This window comes from Bidens hawaiensis, unplaced genomic scaffold (assembly GCF_021521415.1).
Source record: "Bidens hawaiensis isolate Kalapana, Puna unplaced genomic scaffold, B.hawaiensis_p1.1 tig00007038_1, whole genome shotgun sequence".
Classification (NCBI taxonomy): domain Eukaryota; kingdom Viridiplantae; phylum Streptophyta; class Magnoliopsida; order Asterales; family Asteraceae; genus Bidens; species Bidens hawaiensis.
This window is the reverse complement of record NW_027491482.1, coordinates 1,138,712-1,151,692: the sequence shown is the minus strand read 5'-3', so window position 1 is coordinate 1,151,692 and position 12,981 is coordinate 1,138,712. Positions and strand designations below refer to the sequence as shown.

At 35.2% G+C, this 12,981-nt stretch overlaps 1 pseudogene; it reads right to left on the bottom strand.

The window, feature by feature from the left end:
* Positions 1–10,061: 10,061 nt before the first annotated feature.
* On the bottom strand, positions 10,062–12,750 carry LOC143634248 (flavin-containing monooxygenase FMO GS-OX-like 4; annotated as a pseudogene).
* Between the last annotated feature and the right edge of the window lie 231 nt (positions 12,751–12,981).

Below are 12,981 nucleotides of genomic sequence, written 5' to 3'. Positions count from 1 at the left end.
TAGCAAATCTTTAAGGTCTCATATGGGAATTTCCGGTCAAGAGATGAGTATGAAGCATATTATAAAAAACTATTTCTGCAAGAAATAAATTTTGAAAAGAAAAGTAAAAACTTTTTTTAAGACGAAAGAAAATGTAACCAAGAAATACACGAAATATAATTACCATTGTTGAACTATAAAAATCCCATATATCAAACTGCATTATTTGTGGAACAAAATACTTATGCTAACTCATGTCTAATGAAATGAAAGTTACTCAAAACAAGAGAGGTTACCTTTACACATATCACCTGTTAAATACTTAAAATGGCTTATAATTTATGGTTGACTGCATATGAAGTTAGACTTTCTTTTACTAAATGGATACATTTTGACTTTCGTACATTTCATGTGCCTAGATTCATAGTGGATATGGGCTTAATTATGAGTTTACAGGATTTTGGAAATTGGCTTTTAGGAGCTTAATTCATAGGGCATTTGAAGCATGTCTATAATAAAAACATTTCATGACTATGTTTTATGCTTTTATGTATGCTTTATTCTTACATGTGATTCGTATTTTTGTAATTCAATTTATATATAAAAGAAGGATGTTGGTTTTAAATACTCTTAACTTTGACCATTTGATAGATATCACTCCCAACTTTTAACATATTTTCTTTTGGCACTCCCGGGGTAACGAGACGCTAACTTCGTAAGTGTTTGGGGGTAAAAATGTCATTTTTCAAAGTTCAAGGATTAAAAACAAAATTTTGTTAATTATATATTACAACACCTCTCTCCTCCCAACCACCACCTCTCTTCCATGTCGACAACCACCACCGCCACAGACAGCTACCAACCACCATCACCACCTTTGACATATACCCTGGAAAAGAAGAAGAATCATTATCCGACACCGAATAACCCAAATCACCAAACCAACCCACCTCAACCCGACTCGGAATATTCTACACCGAGCCACTCGACGACTCACCCGAAGCCTACTTCAAAAAAGTAACCCAAATCCTCGAATCCGACGAGTTCAAGAAACTCGAAGAGTCACAGGAAATTAACGACGTCGATAAATCAAGCACCTGTACAATTTCCCACCCGACCAAGGAGAACTGGAAAGAGGAGGATTTGAAGGAGTTGTGTGCGGATGCTCCACCGTTGTTTATGAAACCTGCGTGGGACCCGAACGAGGTTGATAAGTATGAGGTGGAGGTGATTAATGAGGAGATTAAGGAGGGTCGTGACCCGCCGATTCCCCTGTTTTATGTACCGTTCCGGAAGCATTACCCGGTATTTCCGCATAATCATTATGATATTCGGAATGCGAAGTCGGTTATTGAAGACTTAGATAGGATTGAGGAGTTATTGCAGTGGCATAGCTTTGTGTTTACTGATGAGAGCACGTAAGTTGATTCGATTCGGTTTTATGTTGATTTTGTTTCTCGGGTTTGGTGGTTCGGTTGTGGTGGTGGTGGTTTGTGGGTTTGGTGATCGGGGTTCTTCGGTGTCGGATAATGAGTCTTTTTCTTCTCCGGGGTATATGTCAAAGGCGGCGGTGGTTAGTAACTGTCTGTGGCCGTGGTGGCTGTCGGCAAGGAAGAGAGGTGGTGGTGGGGAGGAGAGAGGTGTTGTAATATATAATTAACAAAATTTTGTTTTTAATCCTTGAACTTTAAAAAATGACATTTTTTACCCCCAAACACTAACGAGTTTAGTGTCTCGTTACCCCGGGAGTGCCAAAAGAACATATGTTAAAAGTTGGGAGTGTCGGAGAATATTTCGTAAGTTAGGAGTGATATCTACCAACGTGTCAAATTTGAGAGTATTTAAAACCAATATCCCTATAAAAGAAATATAAAAAAGTAAATTATTATAAAATTTCATTTGATAAATAGTTAAATAGTTGTAAAAGTAGATGGTGATGTGTAGGGATGATAATTGGACATGAACCTAATGGATTAGGTAATTGAGTTTGAGATGGGTTTGTCAATAATTTTATTATAAAAAACGACAACAACAACAATCGATTGTCCTATTCCTTCCTTATTATTGATCTTGTTCTTTTAAATACAGGAAAAATGTTTGACATGAATGTCTGAGGGTGCAAACATGACTACACGATATTCACGTATGGCATACACTTAGCTAACAACCGCAAAAGAAAATTGGCATGTATGAACAATTGTTGTGATCTATGCATTTGGTTCTCTCTTTTATATACCTTGTAGACTTATAATTATTTGAGACATCTTTTGGGTCGGGTGCACACAAAGGGTAAATTTAATAAACTAATGGGTTTGCCCAAAACCAGTGGGTATACTCGAGCGTAATTGTCATACAGAACCCCAACGGGGTTTGAGCAAGTTTTGGGAGAAGCTTTAATAATCATGGGGTTGGGATTATCTGAATGCGTCCAAAACTTGCCCCATTATTATCTCTACTGATGTCGAGGCTTGTAGATGTAGAAAAAGTGGAGGTTTTACAAGGATGTTTGGAATCTGATATGACGTTAAGGTGTTACTTATGAACCTCCATGGATTTGGATGGTTTTATGATCAAACAAATAGAAGTTTGACGTGTTTTTGTGCAACTTTTTTGTTTGTTAATGTATGAGCTTAGTTAAAACTTAAACGTACATACACTTCCAAATAAGTAATCAACAACAAACACGTATTTGGGTTGAGTCATAATGGCTAGTACAAAAAAACAAACCTCAAAACTAACCATTAAAATGATGTTATATAATCCTATCTTAAAACAATAACACCAAACGAAATCGAATAACTTGATCTAATCTAGATAACGTCGAGTAACAAATTAATTAGAAGGATTAGTTGTACTTCAAATAATCTACAAGACTATAGTATGTAGAATCAGCCAAAGGTCCTTCTGGTCTAATGGTGTCAAGGCATGTTATAAGATGTTCTTTCAAGAGGTTATGGGTTTGAGTCTAATACTTGTTTATGATGTAAATCTAGGAGTAGGATTTGATTATTGTCCAACAAAAATAAGTAATTTAATGTGGACTTTATCGTAGTGGCCTAACTTTAAATTCTCCAAGTCGAGTAAAACACTAGTTTCTATCATTAATGATAGTTTGCAAACAATTGATAGATTATACTTATTACTTATTAGTGATTAATAGCAACTTACACAATGGAATGCAACATGAATGATAGAAGAAGAAAAATCTTGCCTAGATCTATTACACAAACAAATTGCAAAAACTTGAAGATAATTTTTTTCACAATACAAAATTGTTGGTCCCTATAATTAAAATCTTCTTTCTTGTAATTCCTTATGGAAATTTATGAAATTCTTTGGCAATTTAAGCACACAATTTCTAAGAAATAATATCCAAATTTTGTTAGAATAATGTCTCTATAATTATGAGAAGTGATGGATAAGAGCATCTATATTGCAGCAGGCAAGTCCTTCATCCCAAAATGCTTTTGATGGAAAAGAGAGGGTGAGTTTGGTCCTTATAACAAAATCGTATGTGGCCAAAAGTTTTTAGTTATGCAAGAGTGTAGAAGAGAGAAAGGAAGGTGGACGATGGCTCTTCAATTGCAGACGAAAGTTTTTGAGAAGTTTGTGGAGGCCGGCAGCATGACATTGGTCATGGACCCTTTGCAATGTGTTGAACCTAGTAACAAATATATAAAGTAAAATGTTAGTAAGTTTCATGAATGTGCTCAACTTGACAAAAAATTTTTTTTAAATATAAGCAACTTGAAATTTGATTGACTTTCACTGATGAAAATATGTCTACAAAATGTCAAAAACCACGGTATTTGTTTTTAGTTTTTTGTCTTGGGTGCTTGAACATAACAAGACAATCTATAGACGTTCATTTTTGCAACAACTAGTGGTGTGATGTGTATTGGTCGGTTTTGAGGATGGAAAACCGAATTGTCAAGTTTATGAATATTAGTGTATACGGTTTTCTACTTGGGTTTTACCAAATTGACGTGAAACTTTTTGGTTGGCGCCAGAATAATGAATTTACGTATAGGGATAGATATTGGGTTACACTATATATTAATTAAATTAAATTAGTTATGAATATAAAATACTGGGGTTACTAATCACATGGGACGAGTTTGGGTTCTAAACTTTTCATTATCTATTTATTTTATTACTATTACTAGTTTGAGTCATCCGTGTTATGAAGATTTATTTAGGTTTTTTTAATCGTCTTGCTATTTTATATTTTGTAATTATTTGTTTTTTTATTACAGTTTTGTTTTAGTTTAATACATATATATTAGTTTGTTACGTTTATTATATTTTTTTAACTTTTGGGTTCTTTCAATTTAGAGGTGTAGGTTTTTAGATTTTTAACGAATGAAGACAAACGAACACAAACATGTTGAAATTTTTTTAACCAACAAGCATAAAAACAAATAAATGTCTTATGAAAAAGGGTGGTTGATGACTTGATGTAGGTGATGGTGGTTGATGCATGAGAGAGGGGGCTGACGATGGTGGGTGGTAATCGGAAGATAACCATTGATCTAGTGATGGACAAGATAGACGGGCGATGGAGAATATGCAAAGAAGATAAATTAAATTATTTGATGATGAAAATGTTTCACAAATAAATGAGATGTTATAACCCGTTTAAGGACTATCCAGGTTTGGTGAGATTCATGACCTGCGAAAATTATTGTTTGATGATTGAAACGTTTTCACAAATAAATGAAATGTTATAACATGTTTAAAAACTATATGAGTTTGAGTCAAACGTATGAGAAGCCTCAATCATAAATAGATTGAGTTTTTAACCAATATAGTGTACTTAGATAAAGTATTTACCCATTTAGTGTAGTTTGAAAACTATTTACAAAATTGAGTATTTTCCTTAAAAACTTGATTTATCTAACCTATTTAGTTTGATAAACACAATTCTTAAAATTAATATATTTTTTTAAATTATAACTTTATCTACTAAAAAGTCTAAAATACTAATCTGAACAAGAATTTTTTTTTTTTTTTTTTTGATATTTAGAATAATATGTTAACAATTTTCTATTTCTTTGCTCACTTTAACTATTTTTAATACGTAGTATTGTAATAAAATAATACAAAATTAACTATCATTTTATTTTAGACACACAACCACGAATATTCAATAGAATTAAGTTATTTGAAAAAAAGAATTATTTAAAATTAGTATTTTTTAGCTTGCATTTGTTAACTTTAATTAAATAAAAAGAAAGAAATCAGAAGGAATAAGCATGTGTAAAAATGTTGTTCGGACAAACCACAAAAGCAAATCTGTTTTTTTTTTCTTGGGGTTAAGATGTTGTTAGGATGATGTTGGTTTGATTCGTTTCGGTACTAGTACACATGCGACATTCATTATAGCTTATGATACCAACCATATAATATTGTAAGTACAACTTTTTTTGCAACGAAACTAATACCAGAACGTCGAGAAAAATAAACACGAGTATGTATTCGTGTTTTTTTTTATTTATGTTAACGAATGCAAGTTATAGAATATTGTTTTAAATAATATTTTTTTTCTTAAACCTAGACGATTGAAAATTTACGTCTGTGTTTTAACTGTGAAATAGATAGATTATTAATTTAACATTATTTTATTACAAATGTATTGTGTGAAAGAATTTTTATTATAAAATTATTCAGAAAATAGTAATATTCTCAATTACGAAAGATTGTTCTAATAATAACATTTTGGTGGATACAGTTATAAATTAGAAAATGTTACTTTAAGAATTAGAAATTAGAATGGGGGAGAGAAAAACAAAATGAAAGAAAAGTGTCTAATTTAATAAATAGTTTTTAAATTACACCAGTAATATTAGTGTAGTAAATAGTAGACTATTTAGGCTAAAAACTCAATCAATCTGGGCCAGATGTAAGTGGGACGGGTAGAGCCCAGAGTCATGATTAAATAAATGTTGTCTAGGGTTTGCATAAGCAAGCAAGCAAGATGAGTAAGATCTGCTGCATGCTCGGATATCCATTGAGTGGTAATGGTAGACGGCAGGCCTTTTGGTCCTATGTCGTCGATGATGATTCTAATTCTGATGATATCAACAACTCGAAGGTATACTCTGCGTTTGACGCTGTAAAATCGTTTCCCTTCAAGAGGATCATTTTTCAATTCTGGCGACCGTTTTCCGCCGCTGGAGGAAGGCAGGTACTTCATTCACTCCATAGCGCTTACGCCTTGCCGCCTTACGATCGCCTTCTTAGTTACAAATATATGGCACGTTGTCCCAAGTATCAATACACTACGGAAGTAGGAAACCCAAAACCAGCCCCTGCTTGGATCATAAGCGTTTTCCCGAGGTTGTTTTGGATTTTAAGGAATTGGCAGGGTCTTTGTTGGTGGATTTTGCTTTGGAATCCGAGTTAACGTGTTGTGTTATGATCCCGGTTTTCCTTGCTGATGAATGCTTAGGTGTTGTTGAGTGCTCTACAAAGCATCCTTCTCTTCTTGTTCCAATATTCTATGAGCTGAAACGCGAACTAGAGGTATTTTGCTTATTAGGTTAATCGTTATAATCTTACTGAAATCAATAGTTTTAGTGACAGATCAGTTGCTTGTGATATAATATTTTGGACCTCAGATTATGAAAATCACTTGTAAGGATGCTAATAAGTCTTTACAACTAACTGCTTACAGAGTTTATGGCCCAATTTAGGTTTTTAATTTTTAAGGCCTTAGACCTTAGTTTGATTATGACTAGTATGTCTGTTTTATTTGTTTCAACCTGTTTTACTATGCAGAGGGTGGGCCTGACTATTTATCATTTACAAGGAACCTGGCCTTACAAGGTAAACCTAAGCGGCTGCATGTATGTTTGTTTCTTTGGATCTGCTGACTAGATACTTCTTTATCATACATACAGACTATATCTGGTGACTTGGACACTGCCAAAATCGAAATTCAAAGGGCATTAGAGATGGCTTCCGAAGCACATGGCATAACTCTTGCTCAAGTCTGGATCCCCAACACTTGTCATCAAACGTTTCTGGTGAAACTGTCTCGGTATCCTGTTGATTCAGACGGCGGCACTCCTCTTACGGATTTTTATAACAACTTTGATGTGATCTCCGGGGAGGGGGCTCGCTTGGAAGACACTTCAAACTCATCAACCGCACCTCTGCAGAAACATCTGTAAGCTTGGTGGCAATAGGACCGGGGTTTTGGCACTACTCAAATCCACATGTGCTTCCTTTGTCATATGCTTGAGGAGCGCTCACACTGGCGATCTTGACTACGCATTCGAGTTCTTTTGGCCCCCCGATCGTAACCACTCTATCTTGCTTGAGGCTCTCCTTCTCACACTAAGCAAGTATTTACCAAGTTTCAAGTCCGCTTCTGGTGAACAGATTGGCGATCAAGGATTATCTCTTGTAGATGTTGAGAATTGCTCTTCTCTCGAGACTCCCCCAGGAAACAGATCGTCCGCGTCTGTGAAGAAGAGAAAGTATATTGAGGGTCAAACTGATCCCTTGACCAATCCAGAGGCTGAGGATGATGATAATGATCTGGCCATATTAGCGGCTTACAGGAACCACAAGGTGCTCTTCTACCTCCCAACCGGATCCACATTACAAAATGTTATGGACAAACTTAAAATAGACTTTGAGTTGGATCCTTCCCAGACATACAAGCTCGAGTACCAGGTTTCCCCTGGCCAATGGTCCACTCTCACATGCTTAGACAGTTGTCGGAACACGGATCTCGTTGAACTTCGTGTGCTGGCTAATCGTATAGAAAAATGTGTGTGGTGGATAACTAAAACCTGTTAATTTTCGTTGTGTTTGGTATTAGTTTATGGTCTCTTGAAGAAAAAGAACTCTTAAAACTTATCTGTATGTATATCATGTTTCTAAGACAAATGCATCCTGCAAATGGCTTTATGGTAGCAAAACTTACCATTTAGGTATTTTCGTAAATTGTTGATGATACTTGGATGAAAGTGAATAATCTAATTCTTCTCCAAACACAAATTTTATTCAAGAACAGTAAAAATTATCATTTATTGAGTAAGATATCTACTTCAATCAATGCAGAACATCAAAATAAATTCAAAACAATAGGAAAAAAAGTTAAAACCATAAACCAATAAATTAAGTAATTAACTGCTCAAATAAAAACGATCGTTGTCTTCTGCTGAGATTAGAATGCATAAATGATTTGAAACAACGGTTTCGCGTGTCTTCTTTTAAACGTGTTGGTAGAACGGACTCGACCCGGCACCCGACTAACTTCAAATTCTATACCCTAGAACTGACCGTAATAAACAGTAAACTGGTTTCACGGGTTCTGGTCTTGTCGGTCTCGCTGGTCTTAAGAGTTTACGTGTTTTAAGCTCACCCTCATTCTTCAAAATTACCGCAACGCCAATATATATCCAAAACAACATTTTTAAAAATCCAACTACTATTTATGCAATCCCATGTGTGTATTTTTGTTGATTGAAGCTGGCATAAAACTTTTTGTTAATTGATGATGAGATGATTATAACACATTTGGACCTAAATTTTTGGGGTTACGCCATTTAAACCTTTTTCTAAACGACTTACAATCGGTTCTTTTGGTTCGCTTAATGCATAATCAAAACCGAGTCGAAAAAGTCAGTATTTGGAAAAGCATAAACACAAACTCTAGGGCTATTGTTGGATTTGGTTTTCCCGGTTACGTAAGTTATTATAGTCACGATTTGGTTATTTCGATTTCCTGCACACCCTTACGTAGTCTAAACCGGCGCCTTGATTTGATATTGATCTTGGGTCATGCAGGAAAGTCGTGTCAATTATCCACATACATCACCACATATCCAACTGTTACCTATAGATTCTTCATTATTTCTCAAATTACTAAACCGGTCGGCTTACAACCCAAACTGGTTTGGGTCCATTAACACGTTTGTACACCTCTACCTATAGATATGTTTTGTATGTATAAATATATTTTCAGTTAAAGAACCATAAAATCAACCAAAACAGGTTGAAATTTAGACCAGATGCCATAAATCCAATTTTTTTTAAAAAAACAAAACAAGAAAGGTTTAACTGTAAACCTCAATGCATAATAATCTTGACCTTAAACGTTGTTTTATTTTTTAGAAACTACAGCTAAAAGTATAATAATTTTGACCTAATCAGCTATCTAGGTGGTCAAGATTGCAGACACTAGGGGACTGAGAACATTCGAGATTATGCAGGATTATACACGAAAGAATGAAAGATCCTTTGTTAGCTCTCTCTTTATACCTATGTCTCTTATCCCTTGGAGGATGTTCAATTCTATCGAAGTTATTGGACCATTTTCCGCGTTCGCGAACTCCTCCCTTCTTCCACTCTGTCCCCAAGAGTAATCTTGCTTGGACAAAACAGAAGATATTGTTAACAAATAAAAGAGTGTCTTGTTCATTAACATCTCGGATATATTCCGCCATAGTTAGGCAGTCAACCCAACTCTCATTCGAGCTCCCGGTGGTTCATTCATTTGACCGTAAACTAGAGCTACTTTTGATTATTCAACGTATAACTTGTACAAATCTTTCCATTTTCCAACTCAATCCAATCCATCCGTTCGTAGAGCGATTTACTCAATCGTAGATTGATCTACTATCCAAGGAAGCATGACACAAGTTTGTTTTTTTGTTTTTGTTTTTTTTATTTAATTTCTACATTGTTCTTCATAAGGTTTACTTAAACTAACAATCTGATTAAAAACAATGTGCAGGTGTAGACTTTTGTTGTGAAAACCAGATATTCAATTATATTAGCCTTTGAAGAAATTTTTACAAATTTGTAATTATTAGTGGTCTTTCGTTTTTACTTTCGTCATTGTGTTGTAAAGCGTGATTCTATTAACAATATATGACAAATCTAATGTTTGTTGTATTTCGCTTAGTCATTATATGTTATATTCTCATCAACTACCCGTGTAATTAAACAGGGTACTCAAGGCAGTAGACATATATAGTCAACAACTGGTTTTATTTCTTCAATAGCATGTAGTTTTGAATATGCAATTAATACAGTTTAATAAAAGTGTATACAACAATGGGTACTGTAGCTTACAAGTATCATCATGTACCGTTTATAAACTGTGCAGTCACTAAGACGCTCGTTTACAAGAAATCTGTTTTGCGAAATCTTGATAAGCTTGCAACACCAAATCCTCATCGTCCCATTCCTCGCGATAATTCTCAGGTCGTGCTTTTCTGTTTAAAGAAGTCGCGTGATAAATTTTCTTTCTCCATTCTTCGGTTTTGGGGGCCCCACATTGTGTAGCAATCCAGTCATTGTACTCAAACTAAGAAAATAAATCAGACAAAAAAAACACACCCGTTGAAGCTTTTATGGTATGCAAGAGTTTGACTTTTGAAGTCAACCAAACCAACTTTTACAGTAAAAGAATGCAAAACAGCAAAAGGAGAAGAATATATGTGTATTTGAAATAAGTTGCTAGAAGATATCGAACAAAAAGAGCATTATTGTGTGACTAGAACATGTGACTCTTATATAAATAAATAATGTACCATATATGATAATGAAAACTAGATTACTAAAACACTAATATAACTATTTTACCTGATATCTCGTCATATTATGGGTGTATCGTTTGGGATATCCTGATGTTTGCAATGAATCATAAAACACTTCAACATCTTTCATCATTTCGTTTTGTGAAGGCAGTGAAATCCGACCTGATAATATACCCGCTATCCACTCGCATTGGAGTTCAAACTGAGGGAAAGGAGCAATCTGTATATATTTACCTCAAATTATTAACAAAATTCTATGGTAAGACCGAATGTTACAAAGTTCAAATTACGAAAAAAAAAACCTTCCATGGCAACCCAACGAAAGAAAGCCAAGGGGCTAATGATGGCGGAAACACATGTTTATAAAGCGGCCCCACTCGATTGTCGTCAACGGTCACGATACCTTGAGTATCCAGAAATGGAAAATGATACTTGTACCTTAAAGAGCAAAGATCAAAAATAAAAAATGGGACTTTGGGATCCGCAATATAAAAATGCTGAATGACCAAAACAATCTACCCTGTGCAGTGTAGAATGATGTCAGCGGAGATCTTGAACCCTTGAAGAAATGTAATAGTACCGTCTTCATTTGCACTTTCTATCTGCATTAGTTGTTACTGTCATTGTTATTGTCAATGTCATTGTAATTAGCAGTAAAGAGCATGTTAAATAGAAGTAATACCATAGGACGGAGCCAAACGTTCTCATATCCAGGTAAAGTTGCATTTTCTTCATTGGAATTTGACCAAGATGCAATGTGGACTTCATTAGCAACACGTGCAATCTCTCTAGAGATATCAACCGCACTTGCTGAGCTCCCTATTAGTACTACAATCTGTCAAAATATATATTAAAAAAAAACTTATCAATAAAGAAAACATGTGAAACGAGTCAAATGGTTGAATAAGCCAAGCTGCTCGAGATCAGCTAGTTAAAAGCTCGAATTAAGCCAAGCTTAAACGTGTTTGAGTTCACGCTCGAGCCTAAATGTAAGCTAGTTTGATAAATATTTTCATTTAATGTATTTGTATGTAATCATATAATAATTATTGCTATAAATATAAACATGTTAGAAGAAACTAAAGTTATATATTATGCTAATTATAATTAAAATATATGTAAAAATAGTTAATAAATAGTTAACGAGTGGAACTCGAGCCTTTGAAGTAGAGCTTGAGACGAGCCAAGCTCGGACTCGACACATACACCCCAAACTATGAATCTTTGTGTCCTTCGTGTGCGTGCGTGACAGAGAGACCAATCGTCCCAAGAGAGAGACTAACAAAGGATACCTTATTTTGAAAGGGCTCCGGAACACGGTAATTATGACTATGAATCTGCTTCCCATGCCACCGATCAACACCTACATTATTCATTTAGAACCACTTTTACACAAACTCTTATCAAATTCATGTCATTTATACTTTACATAATTCAGAAACATCAAAATCAAGCAAAAACCCGAGAATTACATGAAAAATTCACACTATGATCAAGAACTACACACAAGATTCCACAAACCCATTAGCTTATCACATAACCAATACCCTTATTTAAACTAATTTCAAACAACTTTAAAATCCCATCAAGATTACATCCTAAAAATTGAACCTATAATACACAATTTTACAATTCATGACCAATCAAATTTGATTCAAGATTCTAAATATAAACCACTTTTACAATTTGATTAAAGATTCTAAATACCCTGAATATGCGTCGGGGCTCCGTATAATGACCATTACAAACAACAACAGCATCAAAAGATTCACTAACCACCTCTCCATCCCCAATTCTCTTTCCACTTCCCACACTCCCTCCTCCAAACCCGACTCACCTCGGTTTCAAACCGAACCAACTCACCGATCCCAAACTCGGCGGCATAATCCTTCAAATACTCCAACACCTCCCTGTGACCCGGAAACCTCCTCGGGTCCCTCTGACCTGAATTCTTTGCTACAAACGGGTATTCCCGGAAACCCATTGTTTCTCTTGGCAAGTTGGTGCGGAGAGAGGCGTAGAGACTGGAGTGGACTGTATTTCGGGTCGGGTCGGATCCAATCGGGCCGGGTTCGGTGTTGTTGGTGTATACCCAGATGCCGCCGATTTGGGATTCTTTCTCGAAGACCACGACGGAGTGGCCCTCTCGCCGGAGTTTGCGGGCGGCGCCGGCGCCGATCACGGCGACGTTGCAGGCGGTGAGGGGAGACATGCGGGGAAATGGATGGATATTTGTTGTGAATTTTGGATTAATAAATCACCTGGTTTTGTGCAAACAGAAATTGATGAGTAATCAATGGTTGTCACATCTTTTTTTAATCATAAGAATGGTTTTGTACAAAAAATTTATAATATATATATATATATATATATATATATATATATATATATGTATAAAGCATGAGTTAGTCGGGAGGTATCAAATTTAGGGTAAAATTAAAAT